Source organism: Helianthus annuus, chromosome 7, assembly GCF_002127325.2.
Source record: "Helianthus annuus cultivar XRQ/B chromosome 7, HanXRQr2.0-SUNRISE, whole genome shotgun sequence".
Taxonomy (NCBI): domain Eukaryota; kingdom Viridiplantae; phylum Streptophyta; class Magnoliopsida; order Asterales; family Asteraceae; genus Helianthus; species Helianthus annuus.
Window position 1 is genome coordinate 39,270,683 of NC_035439.2, and position 15,148 is coordinate 39,285,830.

General features: G+C 41.1%; 1 non-coding gene across 1 annotated transcript; it reads right to left on the reverse strand.

Annotated features, from left to right (window-relative positions):
* Window positions 1–3,031: 3,031 nt before the first annotated feature.
* Window positions 3,032–3,138, reverse strand: LOC118480793. Its single transcript, XR_004863771.1, has one exon. It is a non-coding gene; the product is annotated as a small nucleolar RNA R71 (small nucleolar RNA).
* Between the last annotated feature and the right edge of the window lie 12,010 nt (window positions 3,139–15,148).

Consider the following 15,148-nt stretch of genomic DNA (forward strand, 5'->3'; position numbering starts at 1 on the left):
TATATAGGCCACAGATTCCGCTTGAAACATATCAACTGCCGTTCAAACGAAATAGCAAGCATGTGATTCCGCTTGAAAATGAACAAGGTCATTTCAAGCGGAATAACCACTTCAAGCGAAATCAGCAATAATGCAAACCTAAACTTACTATTTTCTCGATCTACGTGCCCTGATCTAACCTATCTAGTACAAGACTCGATACAAGACGAAGTCGACAGATGCATGCACTAACAAGTTTAACTAAGAATGGAGTTCTAACGGTACTATTGTGGTATGGAATCGAGATCGTGAAGTACTAAACCCTAAGGTATTTCAAGCTAAGACTTCCCGACCCTTCTTAGGAAGAAAGCTAGGAAACCCTACAAGGCTGTTATGAACACCGATTGTTAGACTTCCTCTCACTCCTCTAATGACTCTAAAAGTGCCCTAATTCGACTATCTACCTGATGTGTTTAAAATGCAACATATAAATTACATCAAATGAGGCATAAAACTAACCCTTTTTAAGTACTAATGTTGGAAAAAGAGTGTTTTTGTCTTCTTTTTGTATTTTCAGGATTAAATAAGCTCAAATTCACAAAAGAAGCAAAAAGACAGCTAAATCTAACATAAATACAAGAAAAGGAACATAAGTGGACTGCCCGACCCCTCAACGGCATCCTCCCAAGCAAAATAGAGAAGGCAGAAGACTGAACACGCCCCGTGCTCAGCCAGCACGGGGCCGTGCCCAAGAAGCAGCAGAAAAGACAAACCTATAGAAGCTTCTATTGCCCACCACGGGGCCGTGTCCAGTGAACACGGGGGCGTGGCGAAAGTACAGCAGGCGCATTAATTGTAATTGCGAATTACAATTAATGAAGAGAGAGAGTGTCAGACAGGCACGGGGGCGTGTCCAGCGGACACGGGGCCATGCCCAGCCTTCTGTTCAGCCTATAAATAGGAGTGCTTGGCTTCATTTCAACTCATCCCTTGGCACACCACCTCTCTCACACTTCATCCACCACCCACCACCATCACAACACCATCATCCACCACCATCAACCATTGTCCATCATAGAGTGTGTGAGTCGTCTCGGGATCCAAGATTGATCGTAAGAGTTCTTGACAATCAAGGCCATGTTTGCCTAAGTCTCTTACATCACTTGGTGAAGACAAGTGTTTAGTATAATACTTTTTATTTTTAATCTTTTGCACTTTTTATTTGGTTTTGTATTAATGACTTTAATAACTAGTTGCTTATGTTGAAGGTGATCTTTCCTTATCGTTTGTCTGTGGTGTCTTGGCATTATTTTACTGTCTATATAAAATAAAAGATTTTCACCATTCATATCTCCACGGTCTATATGGAGGTATGTTGGCTACCTGGTCGGGGGTTAAGGGAACGGTTTGGTAAGGGTCTTGCCCTTGTTCAGCGTTTAGAGGTCCTGCAAGGAACCTGGGTCAAATTTAGTAGGATCTCCTTCAATACCCATAGGTATTGGATGGCGGGGATCCAAACTCTTTGACCCCCTCATAAGTTAACTACTATTAATACTATAACCCGGCTATTTAGGACTGTATCCCTGCTGACTCAGACTACTTAGTCGAGGGTAACGTCACCGCCAAAAGCGGGGCCTACCATAATTTGCATTAATAACTTAATTCATTATCTTCCAATAATCCGACCCTTTAGGATTGTATCCTTGCTGACTCAAACTACTGGGTTGAGGGTAACGTCGCCTTCAAAAGAGGGGCCTACTACAATAACTAAGATAATCTCTTAAACAAGTGCAAAAGTGCGAAAATAATCAAAGGTTATACTAATACATGAGTCAGATCCAAGTGATTCATCTTGTCTATCTGTTTTTATTTTTATTTTATTTTTCAGCATTTAGTTAGTTTTTATTTTCTTAGTTTAAAAAACCTTTTCTAACTTTTTGATTTGATTAGACGTTGAGGATAAACCGGTACTAAAAGCTCTTGTGTCCTTGGACGACCTCGGTATCTTACCAACACTATACTACGTTCACTATGGGTGCACTTGCCCATATGTGTGTTTAGTGTTAGTAAATATCGTGTTTTATAAATTTAAAACTTGGCTAAAAGTGTAAAAAGGGCTTAAATATACATCTAAATTATATTACACCTAACGCACATCAAGTTTTTGGCGCCGTTGCCGGGGACACAAGGATTATAAGAAAGTTAGGAATCAACGGCCTAATCATATTTTTATCTTTCTTTTTAATTTTTATAGGATTTTCTTAGTTTTTCAGCTTCTGCAGAGCTCAGCACGGGCCGTGCCTGGTTGGACACGGGCCGTGCCCAGCATAGTCACTGGCAGTTTTTAGTTTTCCAAGTTACAGAAGGCTGACCACTGGGCCGTGTCGGTGCAACACGGGGCCGTGTCCAACTCTCCAGTAACTGGGATCTGGAAAACAATCACTGTAACTCCGACCACGGGCTGTGTTCACTGAGCACGGGGCCGTGGTAAACCTTCTGACCAGCATTCTTTTCTGTTTTTATTGCAGGACTTGGAACCAGACGCCATCCTACACAGTGTATGAGCTCCAGTTCTAATAAGGACATAAAAGAACCTCTAGAAGAACCCGAACGCTTTCTCAGAAAAAGACTAAAAGCCAAACACCAAGAGAAAGTTTCGGGGAATCCACCTCCAATGGCGGACCAACGTACTCTCATGGATTATCTACGGCCCACTATAGGTAACCTAGGCGCCGCTATCAATGCACCAAATGTTGAAGCCAATAACGTCGAACTTCGGCCGCATTTGATACAAATGCTCCAAAACTCCGCAACCTTCCATGGGCTTGCGGACGAGGATCCCCATCTACATATTACTAATTTCTAAGAAATATGTGATACCTTTCGGATCAATGGAGCATCAAATGACGCCATCCGCCTTCGAATGTTTCCTTTCTCGCTAAAAGACCGAGCAAAAGCTTGGCTCAACACCCTCCCAGCTGGATCGGTAAACACCTGGGATGAACTAGCCCAAAAATTTCTATATAAGTATTTCCCTCCCGCTAAAACGGCTAAATTAATGACTGAAATTAATACATATTCACAAGAGGACGGGGAATCCTTATATGAAACATGGGAAAGGTTCAAGGAACTATTGCAAAAGTGTCCACATCATGGCCTTGCGATATGGCAATAAGTATCCACTTTCTATAATGGGTTGTTGCCACACACAAGGCAGACACTTGACTCTAGCTCCGGGGGACTTTTAGGTAATCGCCACCCGCATGAAATATATAACCAAATTGAGGAAATTGCTCAAACCAATTTTCAGTGGCACACTCCCCGAGGCAATAAATCTATTGCCCTGGGCGCCCATAAGGTTGATGAAAGCACTTCTTTACAAGCCCAAATCGAGGCCCTTTCTTCAAAAATAAAAAAATTGGAAATGACAAAAACAGTCTCGGTTATGGCTTGTGAAGGGTGTGGTGGGCCACATGAAAATTGGAGTTGTATGAAAGAAACAGACGATCAACAAGAATCGGTAAGCTACATTGATAATAGACCTAGGCCGTCGGGTCCTCCAACGGGCACTTACAACAAAGGATGGCGAAACCACCCAAACCTTGGTTGGAGAGAGCCCGGCAATAGTAGTAACCAACAAACCCAACGAACAAACTTTCAACAACCAAGAAACGAGTCACAAAATTTCACTCAACAACAAGGTGGACGAGAAAGGCTTGAAGATACTATATCTCGCCTCATCTCCGACACTGAAAAGAAAAACTCGGAAAGGTTTCTACAATTAGAATCAAATTTTAGAAATCAACAAGCTAGTATTCAAAACATAGAAAAACAATTAAATCAACTAGCTCAAAATTTTTCTGAGAGACCACAAGGTGCATTACCAAGCAATACCGAAACAAACCCAAAAGTGCAAGTTCATCTCATCACGTTGCGAAACCGCACCGTGGGGCCTGCGGAAGCGCCACCGCCGACAGAAGAGACTATACCCCCGCCTCTGCAGGAGAAGAACTCCCCTCCATCATCAGAGCCTACAAAGGCTCCTCGAGTTCCGTACCCCGGTAGGTTAATTCGTCAAGAGACCAATGAGCAATTCGCAAAATTCGAAAGTCTATTAAAACAATTGCATGTCAATATTCCTTTTATTGATGTTTTAACCCAAATGCCCAAATACTCTAAGTTCATGAGGGACTTCCTCACTCATAAAAAGAAAATTGAAACTTTTCAATTAGTTAACATAGGCGAAGAATGCTCTGCCCTCGTACTCAACAAACTTCCCCAAAAGAAAATCGACCCTTGAAGCTTCACGATTCCTTGCTCAATCGGGCACTCCCCCGTTCGTAATGCATTAGCCGACCTTGGGGCTAGCATTAACCTCATGCCATCATCAATGTTTAAAAGACTCGGCCTAGGAACAACGAGTCCTACAAAAATGAGCATACAACTTGCTGATCGATCCGTCAAACTCCCGCAAGGTGTCATCGAAAATGTCCTAGTAAAGGTAAACAAATTCGTCTATCCGGCCTATTTTGTCATACTCGATATGGAAGAAGACACCGAGGTCCCCCTCATAATAGGGAGACCATTTCTCGCCACCGCACAAGCAGTGGTAGACATGAATGACGGAACGGTCACCCTAAGGTACGGGGATGATGAAGTAAAATTCGGGGTTGGGAAGAGCATAGAGGACGACGACCCGGTCAACTACATGAAGGTTATTGATTCGAGTTTGGATGCCGCTCTCCGATGGTGCAACATGGGATGCCAAACATCCCACTCGGAAAATATATAACCTCACATTGGGTCTAGCCAAGGACCCTTATAAACGTGGCGCACCATGGAGGCATTCCGCGGAACTATCCTTAGTTTAGTTTAATCTTTTAGTTTTAATTTGCAGGAATAAAACACACTCATGGTGGTAAAGGATGAAAAGGGGAACGAGAAAAATGACCCCATGCACAAGAACAAGGCAGCCCGACATCAATCTCTCCATTACAGAAGGTTCAACACGGGCCGTGCCCAACCAACACGGCCCCGTGCTGAACCCCCTGCAGAAAAATGCCCAGTTCAGGTAACTGGACACGGGCCGTGTTCACCAGACACGCCCCCGTGTCCAGGCTTCTGTTTCTTTTCTTTAATTTTTGTTACTGGCACCTGAACACGTGGCCGTGTCCGGTCCCCACGGGGCCGTGTCCAGACTGCCAGTAACATAAATTTTTGCTTTTAACACCATATTACACATTGAGGACAATGTGTAATTTAAGTGTGTGTGGGGGGGGGGGAGCTAAAACCTTGAAATTTTGCAAGTCCTAATAACAAGCCTTACACAAAACTCCATTGGAACCGCTAAACACCCCAAATTTTTTTCAAAAATTTTCATTTTTTTTACTTCTCTAAAGTTTAAGTTAGGAATCATAAGATTAATAAGGTTATATTTTTACAAATTTACAACCGAGAGCGTCGTGATAACAAGAACCAACATAAGAAAATTATGAAAAGGCATGACAAGCTTAGTCAAAATTTGATTTTATATACTTGATCACATAGAAAACACCCATTCCCACAAAAAGTGAGTTTTGAGCCTTTATTGAGCATTCAAATTTACATCTTTAGACTAGCCGCTTGGTTCTTACGACTCTAGAACTTGCCACGACGATTCATTCCTGGTCCTTACCAACTTAAACCCAAGTAAGTAAATGATGGAGGCATTAGGACTAACCATTTTTCTTTCTACACCATTATTTTTCAATTTTTTTTACCACCTACCCAAAATCCCCCTAGTTAACCCCTTTGAGCCTAAACCTTTCATTTCTTTACCCTAAAACCCTTTTACCCACAAAAAAAAAAACCTTTTTATTTTTACCCTTTATTTTAGTAACAAGCTCGGTTTTTCGTGTGACTAAAAAAAAATGATGAAGTTAGAAATAAACAAACAAAGCTCTTAAAACAGAAAGCTTGTTTGGAGAAATACTTCAAAATAAAAAGTCACTTACGAAAACCGACGCTTTTTACGCTTTTCGCCCTTTTCTACTAACCCATTCACCCACCTTTAGCCCAAGCCTTTACTCAAAAAAAGTTCTCTTGATATTTACAAAAGTAACAAGTCAAAAAGGAGGAGGATTGATTGCTTGGCAAGCTTATGGTAGGAATAAGTTCCATGCCGCTCTCGAGTGATTCACTAAAATACACCTTCGGCCGAGTGTGAGTGATTTCTCCCGTAAGGTATGCGAACTTGTATATAAATGGAATTTAAAAAAAAAGGCATGTTATGCCCAAATAAATAATTTCTCCTATGAAACGTTCTAAACAAATCATAACGAATAGGATTGTAAATAAATAAAAATAAAACCCAAAAAGATCTTGGATTCTCAACACTCTATGACAAGCCAAAACCTTCTCTTCTACCTATTCCATTTGTGAGTGTAAGCCACATATTAAAGAGTTTTCCTTGAGGACAAGCAAAAGTTCAAGTGTGGGGGTATTTGATGTGTGTAAAATGCAACATATAACTTACATCAAATGAGGCATAAAACTAACCCTTTTTAAGTACAAATGTTGGAAAAAGAGTGTTTTTGTCTTCCTTTTGTATTTTCAGGATTAAATGAGCTCAAATTCACAAAAGAAGCAAAAAGACAGCTAAATCTAACATAAATACAAGAAAAGGAACATAAGTGGACTGCCCGACCCCTCAACGGCATCCTCCCAAGCAAAATAGAGAAGGCAGAAGACTGAACACGCCCCGTGCTCAGCCAGCACGGGGCCGTGCCCAAGAAGCAGCAGAAAAGACAAACCTATAGAAGCTTCTATTGCCCACCACGGGGCCGTGTCCAGTGAACACGGTGGCGTGGCGAAAGTACAGCAGGCGCATTAATTGTAATTGCGAATTACAATTAATGAAGAGAGAGAGTGTCAGACAGGCACGGGGGCGTGTCCAGCGGACACGGGGCCGTGCCCAGCCTTCTGTTCAGCCTATAAATAGGAGTGCTTGGCTTCATTTCAACACATCCCTTGGCACACCACCTCTCTCACACTTCATCCACCACCCACCACCATCACAACACCATCATCCACCACCATCATCCATTGTCCATCATAGAGTGTGTGAGTCGTCTCGGGATCCAAGATTGATCGTAAGAGTTATTGACAATCAAGGCCATGTTTGCCTAAGTCTCTTACATCACTTGGTGAAGACAAGTGTTTAGTATAATACTTTTTATTTTTAATCTTTTGCACTTTTTATTTGGTTTTGTATTAATGACTTTAATAACTAGTTGCTTATGTTGAAGGTGATCTTTCCTTATCGTTTGTCCGTGGTGTCTTGGCATTATTTTACTGTCTATATAAAATAAAAGATTTTCACCATTCATATCTCCATGGTCTATATGGAGGTATGTTGGGTACCTGGTCGGGGGTTAAGGGAACGGTTTGGTAAGGGTCTTGCCCTTGTTGAGCGTTTAGAGGTCCTTCAAGGGACCTGGGTCAAATTTAGTAGGATCTCCTTCAATACCCATAGGTATTGGATGGCGGGGATCCAAACTCTTTGACCCCCTCATAAGTTAACTACTATTAATACTATAACCCGGCTATTTAGGACTGTATCCCTGCTGACTCAGACTACTTAGTCGAGGGTAACGTCACCGCCAAAAGCGGGGCCTACCATAATTTGCATTAATAACTTAATTCATTATCTTCCAATAATCCGACCCTTTAGGATTGTATCCTTGCTGACTCAAACTACTGGGTTGAGGGTAACGTCGCCTTCAAAAGAGTGGCCTACTACAATAACTAAGATAGTCTCTTAAACAAGTGCAAAAGTGCGAAAATTATCAAAGGTTATACTAATACACGATTCGGATCCAAGTGATTCATCTTGTCTATCTGTTTTTATTTTTATTTTATTTTTCAGCATTTAGTTAGTTTTTATTTTCTTAGTTTAAAAAACCTTTTCTAACTTTTTGATTTGATTAGACGTTGAGGATAAACCGGTACTAAAAGCTCTTGTGTCCTTGGAGGACCTCGGTATCTTACCAACACTATACTACGTCCACCATGGGTGCACTTGCCCATATGTGTGTTTAGTGTTAGTAAATATCGTGTTTTATAAATTTAAAACTTGGCTAAAAGTGTAAAAAGGGCTTAAATATACATCTAAATTATATTACACCTAATGCACATCACTACCTCTCAACGCGATAATCTAGGGCAATCCTAGATTCTAACTTGGTTTAATAGACACAAATGCAATTAGGGAACTAAGATTCACTTTTCTCAAAACCTATCTTAGCTATATACTGCACCGAGATCTAATAACTAACTCGAGTCTCTAAGGGACAAGTTAAGCAGAATACTTAATTCTAGTTGTATTTTAATTACTGTTTCTAAGGCTATTGGCCAATTTACCCAAAGATCACCCGAACCCGCAAAGATACGAATAATCAACACAAATTCATTATGTGAAAGACATTCACCAAAATTTATGTGAAACAGCAAGTAATCAACAATCAAAAGTAAATACGCATATGCACCAAATCAGAAATTCTAGAATAATTTACTTTCAAAGATCAATCCATAACAAAACAATAAAAACCGTTAAAAGATCCAAACTTCATTAAACTATCATCTTGCCTAAGCAGTAACGAAGTTTTAGCCACAAAACATGATGTCTAAAATAAACTAAACAAGTTCAAAACAAGAATTCATTGGAAAAGTATCGAAACAAGAAAATAAAGAAAACCGGGAGATAAGACCCGAACAATCTTCTTTCCTACGATCCAAGCTTCAACCGAATGATTCCCGCAAGCTAAAGCACTCCGAAATACTCGAAATCTGCTCCGAAATTCGCCTTAGGGTTCTTGAGTTCGTAACTTAACTTTAATGATGATTATCTCTTGGTTTTTATACTCAAACCTTAATTTTAACGAATTAAACACGCCAGATATGCTCGTCGCGTCGCGCGACGCGTGAAGGATAACCTGGTGGCGCGACGCCACCATGACTAACTTCAGATTTTGTTTGCTAAGTGCTAGCACTACGCGACTGACTTCCATAAACTCCGTGGCGCGACGCCACCATCAATTTTTCACAGAATGTTGCATGTAGAATCCAGCTCTAACTCCCAAAATATCCAAAATAATTCTAACACTTATTCCAAATAGTTCCGGGACTTGATGTTTCAGCATTTTAGCTCGTTTCCACTCTTTTTTCAGCAACTTTATGTATCAAGACCTGGAAAACCGGAATTTGATCAATAGTAGGTAATTCTAAATAAAACTAAACTATAAGTAACGATAAATAATACAAACTATACACGAATAAAAAATGTATTTTGCAATACATCAAATATCCCCACACTTACTCTTTTTTCGTCCTCGAAAAAGAATTATGCAACGGAATCAGAGACGAATAATCACTTGGGTCAAAAATTATTTATATCTTATTAAAACCAAGGCTTGCATTAGCCGCGATTGCGAATATACTTGTCCCTTTAAACCCGAATTCAATCCTAAGCCCTTATCATGTGAATTTAATTTAAGTGCGGTCAATCCACCTAGGGCCTCACACTAGAATTTACGGTCCACCTACTCCAACCTCAAGCTTATAGGACTAAAGGAATGATCACCAGACCAATTCCCAACCGTCTTATATCAAAACCAAGAGAGTTAACAATCATTTTTTTCCTTTTTCCATTTTTTTCGCTTTTCTTTCTTTTTTTTCTTTTCATGAGCTTAGACGATGCTTTCCCTAACCAAGAGGCAATCCGGCGGTAGAGTCGCTATCCCCAACTCGGATTACTTAAGCTTCGGTTTTTTTTCTTTTATTTGCACGGTCGATTTCACACACCCTAGTGGTAATCCGGTTGTAAAGTCACTATCCCCAACCCAGACTACATAGGAATGCACTACTTTCATTTAGTTTCTAGCTCACTTTTTATTCTATTTTTTCCGCATGATCACAAACTCTAACAGTTTTAACTTATAACGGTGCCCCTTATACTATTATCGGCAGTTTTAATTTCCCATATCTCCCAGGCGAAAACCCACTAGCAGACCAACAATTAAGGTATATTAGCTCAAAGGGACTTAAAACCAAACTCGGGCCTATCCACATATCCCTAACTAGACGCAAGCTCGATTTATTATAATCTCCTATTATTATTATTATTATTATTTTAACCCAAGCAAAAAAGTCACCTTTTCTATCATTTCCCATTTTAAATATGCAAACTTCTCATATCGAAGGACATTTTTTTATTTTTCGATTTTTTTGGATTTTTTCTCTAACTTTTTAATTTTTTTTTTTGTATTTTTCAATATAAGACTCAATTATTTACATGTATCCTATCCCCACACTTAAAGATTGCATTGTCCCTAATGCAAGAATGGAAATACGACTCAACTACCTAAAAACAACTACTAGACTACTAACAAATTAACTAAATAAATAATGGACTAACGACGAAATAAATAAATAGAATACAACAACAAAAAGGGAAACGACTTAGCTGATATGTGAGACTGTCAAAGTGCCAGTCATTTCCACATAAGCCCTCCAATTCAAAACGCGCTCAGCAAACAACTCTAACCTCGGACATGCGAACGAAAGCGGCTATAAACACTAACCTAATCAATCATCAAACAAACTACCAAAACATATCATATATCATCAAAATATTAGTAGTTTATCAGTTTCATCACATCAACCAACCCAACCTCCCTAACCGACCTGTTCAAAGTGTATAAATATCAGTACAGACTAAAAGTTTGAGGATCAAAAACAGCATAAAAGGAAAATAACCAACAAAAGATATAATAGTCAGCTGCTGCTCCTGCATCCTCATGCTATCCCCACACTACTCCTCATCACTGCTCTCCTCCTGCCCAGCTGCACCGCTACTCTCTCCAAATACCTGGAATGGAGGCTCCAGATCAACTCTCGCACCAGCACCAGCCGGGCCCTCCTGCTGCCTCAGCTGGAAATAATCCGGGATCCTCATATTGTGAGTAGTCATCATATAACGAAGAGCGTCATCCTGCCTCGACTGACCCAACTGAAGTGCCTCAATCAAATGATCAAGCCTGTCAAATCTCTGCTCCACATAGCCAGAGAGTGTCTCCAAAGTAAGAGGCTCAGGTGGGGGTTGCCTCCGTGGATACTAACGTGCTGGCCGCTTGTGTCTCCACGGTGTCCGCTGCCTATATATCGGCTCAATCTGAATCAATACATCCTCAACCGGATGTCCCTGTGGCGGCTGCACCTGTGGATCCTGTCTGATCGGCTCCCATCCGTAGGGCTCCTGCCATGACACTATACCTGCTTGCTGCAGTTCTTTCAAACCAAATGCCACTGTCGTGGGCCCCACATGTAGAAATTCGGGAAGATACTTGGTCAACAACCCTAAATTTGTTGCAATCCTAGTAATGTAAGGGCCCATATCCAAACCAGCTCGATGACCTCCTCGACGACTGTTACACCACAACCGATGGCGGAATCATCGGGGCATGGCAATGAGTGAAACAGATTGTTCAGAAGTTTCCACAACAACTATTCATAAAATCCCGTTATAGATACGTCCCATACCGTATCCCGAATAAACAAATACATTATTAAAGATAACATCCAAACAAGTAATTCTGTTCCGACAACTCAGATTTAACATAAATAAATATTGTTTAATGCTTCTAAGACCCAGTCCTGACAAGATCTACAGATAACTATGTCCTAGTTGCTTGTTCCTGACAGACAACTATTTGTTGGGGGCCTTTAAAGCTTTATTCTAGCTTCACTTCCCTAGCAAGAAAATATATTAAACACATGTCACATACGTTAAAATAAAGTCAATACATAAAATGTAAAGGTGAGCATACAAGTTTAATCATAGCATATAGATTTCGAATAGTTTACGCATAACCAGCACGTACACAGAGGGAAATGATGCATTTTAATTATCGACATGGATCTATCGATACCAACGACTGCGGGTTGACTGTTCGAGATAGTTCGCAATACATGATTACCACCGTAATCCATGCAAGTAATTGTCCTTAACAACCCCCGTGAGAATGGGTGCTGAGTCCAAACTATAGTACTATGTTGTTAAGACAGGTAGACAGCATTCCACGTGTAAACATAACAACAAGCATTCATTTAGTCACATAATACATGCAATCGGTTAGCGTTCAAATAGTTTGAATAGTGTGTTTGATTGTGATTTTGATAGGTAACGTATGTAACACCCAAAAGTGCTAAAGCAAAAAGGGATTCGAGTATACTCACAGTGATTGATTATGGATTGAAGGGAGCGCTGAGAGTAGGGTTAGCCTGAATAGTTCGACAGCATAATGATAAGTAACGCGGAAAATTCAAACAAGTGTAAATGGATCGAATAGCCTGGTCGATCGAACAGCAGGTTCGATCGAATGGGCTGTTCGTTCGGTTCGAAAGTCCGTTTGAACAGTCCTGTTCGATCGGCTGGTAGGCTCGATCGGCTGGACCATTCGAGTGGATTATTTCTTCCTCTGAGAAGGATGTGTTTGTGTATGATGGTTTGAACTTTTGAAGTTTTTGTTGTAGCCTTTGAGAACACTGAAGTGTCCTTACCTTTCAGGTCGATCGATCGAACGGTCTGTTCGATCGGCCGGCTTAGCCGATCGGTTAGGAACTTCAGAAGTGATCCTTAGCAGGATGTCACTCGATCGAACAACATGCTCGATCGGGTGGCACTCCATACTACGAACGAGTTGTAAAATCGATTAAGTGTTGAAGCATAGTATCTCATGATCCGAAGAGTAATGTTTACCAATCGAGTAGCATATTTGATCGAACATCACCTCGTCAATAGCATACTTCATGAAGTTTGAAAGTGTGGGACCATGTACTAGCCGATCGGCTGGCCCGGTCGATCGGCTGGTATGTCCGATCGGCTGGGCTGTTCGTTCGGACAGCCTAGCCATTCGGCCAGCAATTCTGACCTGGTCGGCCTTTCGTCTACCACTTGGCTGTTTTGATTGTTTTGATATGATTTCAAGGTATTATGACAGCGAGTTAAACCATAGAACGTGGGTTCTTACTTGCTTTACCGGTTCGGACAGGAATCACCCAAGTCCGGCCAGTGAATTGTTCGGAACGGTAGTTTGATGTTTAACCCGAAAATGTTAAGATTCTTGCAAATCTTAGTTTGTTTATGTGGAAATCGGTTAGATATAAGCTATTCATGGTTGAAAGAGGCCAAGGTATGATGTTCTTCAAGAACACCATGATGACATCATCCAAGAACACTTAGATCTTGGTGATTTCACGGTTAGAATTTAAGTTTTGAAAGATAGAAAGGTGTAGAATCGTGTAATGATAAAAAAAACGTACAAGAATTAGAGTGAAAACTTACCAGAGTTGAGAGAAATCTGAGAAAAGGTGAAGAATAAGGGCTGGTTCGGTCAGAGCTTTCCAAAAGTAGAAAGAGTGACAATGACAGGGCTATTTATAGGCTCCAAAAGAGGAAAGTGTCAACCGATCGGCCAGGAGCTCTGATCGAATGGCCTGCTCGATCGAACAACCTGTTCGATCGGCTGGCTTGTTCGATCAGGGTACTTCCTGTTCGATCAGCAACCCTTTTCGAGTGTTTCATGACGGTTTTTGATATTTCGATTTCGATGGACAATGACACGAATACGATAGAGTTCCTAGTCAAATTACTTTCAGTCCCACTACTATATCTAACATACAATCATCTGTAATTTGCGTTTCGATGTCGGTTTCGATTGAGTTTGATTGCTTTTCGAGTTTCGATTCGTTTTGGTTGATTTGATTGAATACCACACAGAACATAAAGTAAACACGCACAAGTAGCACATAAGGCACACACACACGTAAGTATTACCACACCAGTTCTCATAGTTCGAGTCTCGAGTTCGATTTATGAGTCGATTAACTTGATTATTGATTGATTAACTTTATCGCATTGTTACTTCCTATTATTCACAGTCGTAAATCGGTCGCTTTGGTTAAACATTCGATCATTTCATTTAGACAACACTTACTCCACATAATACAAAAGCAAAAGAAACATGAATGGTCAAAGAAGTCAAAGTTGACTTGGACATTGACTTTGACTTTGACATTCGAAAACACGGGGTGTTACAGCCTCCCCTTGTTTAGGGAATTTCGTCCCGAAATTAGGCTGAGAGCTGTGCATCACCGTGATTTACCAATTTGATGCTTCAGATCTATTCAAACAACTGCGGGTACTTGGCCTTCATGTCGCTTTCAAGTTCCCAAGTGAACTCCGCGCCTCGCTTTCCTTCCCATCGGACTTTCACGATAGGGATGCGTGAGCGCCTGAGTTGCTTGGTTTGGCGATCCATGATTTCGACAGGCTTTTCCACGAAGTGTAAGGTTTCGTTGAGCTGAAGATTATCGAATGGTACGATTAGATCATGATCAGCTAGGCATTTTCGGAGGTTAGACACATGGAAAGTCGGGTGGACGTTACTGAGTTCCTCCGGTAGTTCGAGTCGGTAGGCGACTTTTCCGATTCTTTCCAGAATCTTAAAAGGTCCAACATATCGAGGCGCTAGTTTCCCTTTCTTGCCGAATCTGACTACACCCTTCCAAGGGGATACCTTTAGGAGTACGTAGTCGCCAACGTCAAATTCAAGTGGCTTGCGTCTTCTATCGGCGTAACTTTTGTTCTTACTTCGAGCTTTTACCAAGTTGTCTCTAATCTGGAGGATTTTGTCAGTCGTTTCTTGTAGTATCTCGGGACCGGTTAATTGCGAATGACCGATCTCGTGCCACACAATAGGCGAACGACATCTCCTTCCATATAAGGCCTCGAAGGGTGCCATCTGGATGCTGGCATGATAGCTGTTATTATACGAGAATTCGACTAGTGGCAGGTGTTTGTTCCAACTACCACCAAAATCTATGACACACGCCCGGAGCATGTCTTCAAGAGTACAGATCATTCTTTCAGTCTGTCCGTCGGTTTGTGGATGGAATGCAGTACTCAGATTAAGCAACGTACCAAGAGCCGCTTGAAAAGTTTCCCACAATCGAGAAGTAAACCGAGCATCATGGTCAGAGATGATGTCGCGAGGCATACCATGATTGCAAATGATCTCGTCGGTGTAGATTTGGGCTAGTCGTTCCACCTTGTAGTCTTCTCGTATTGGCA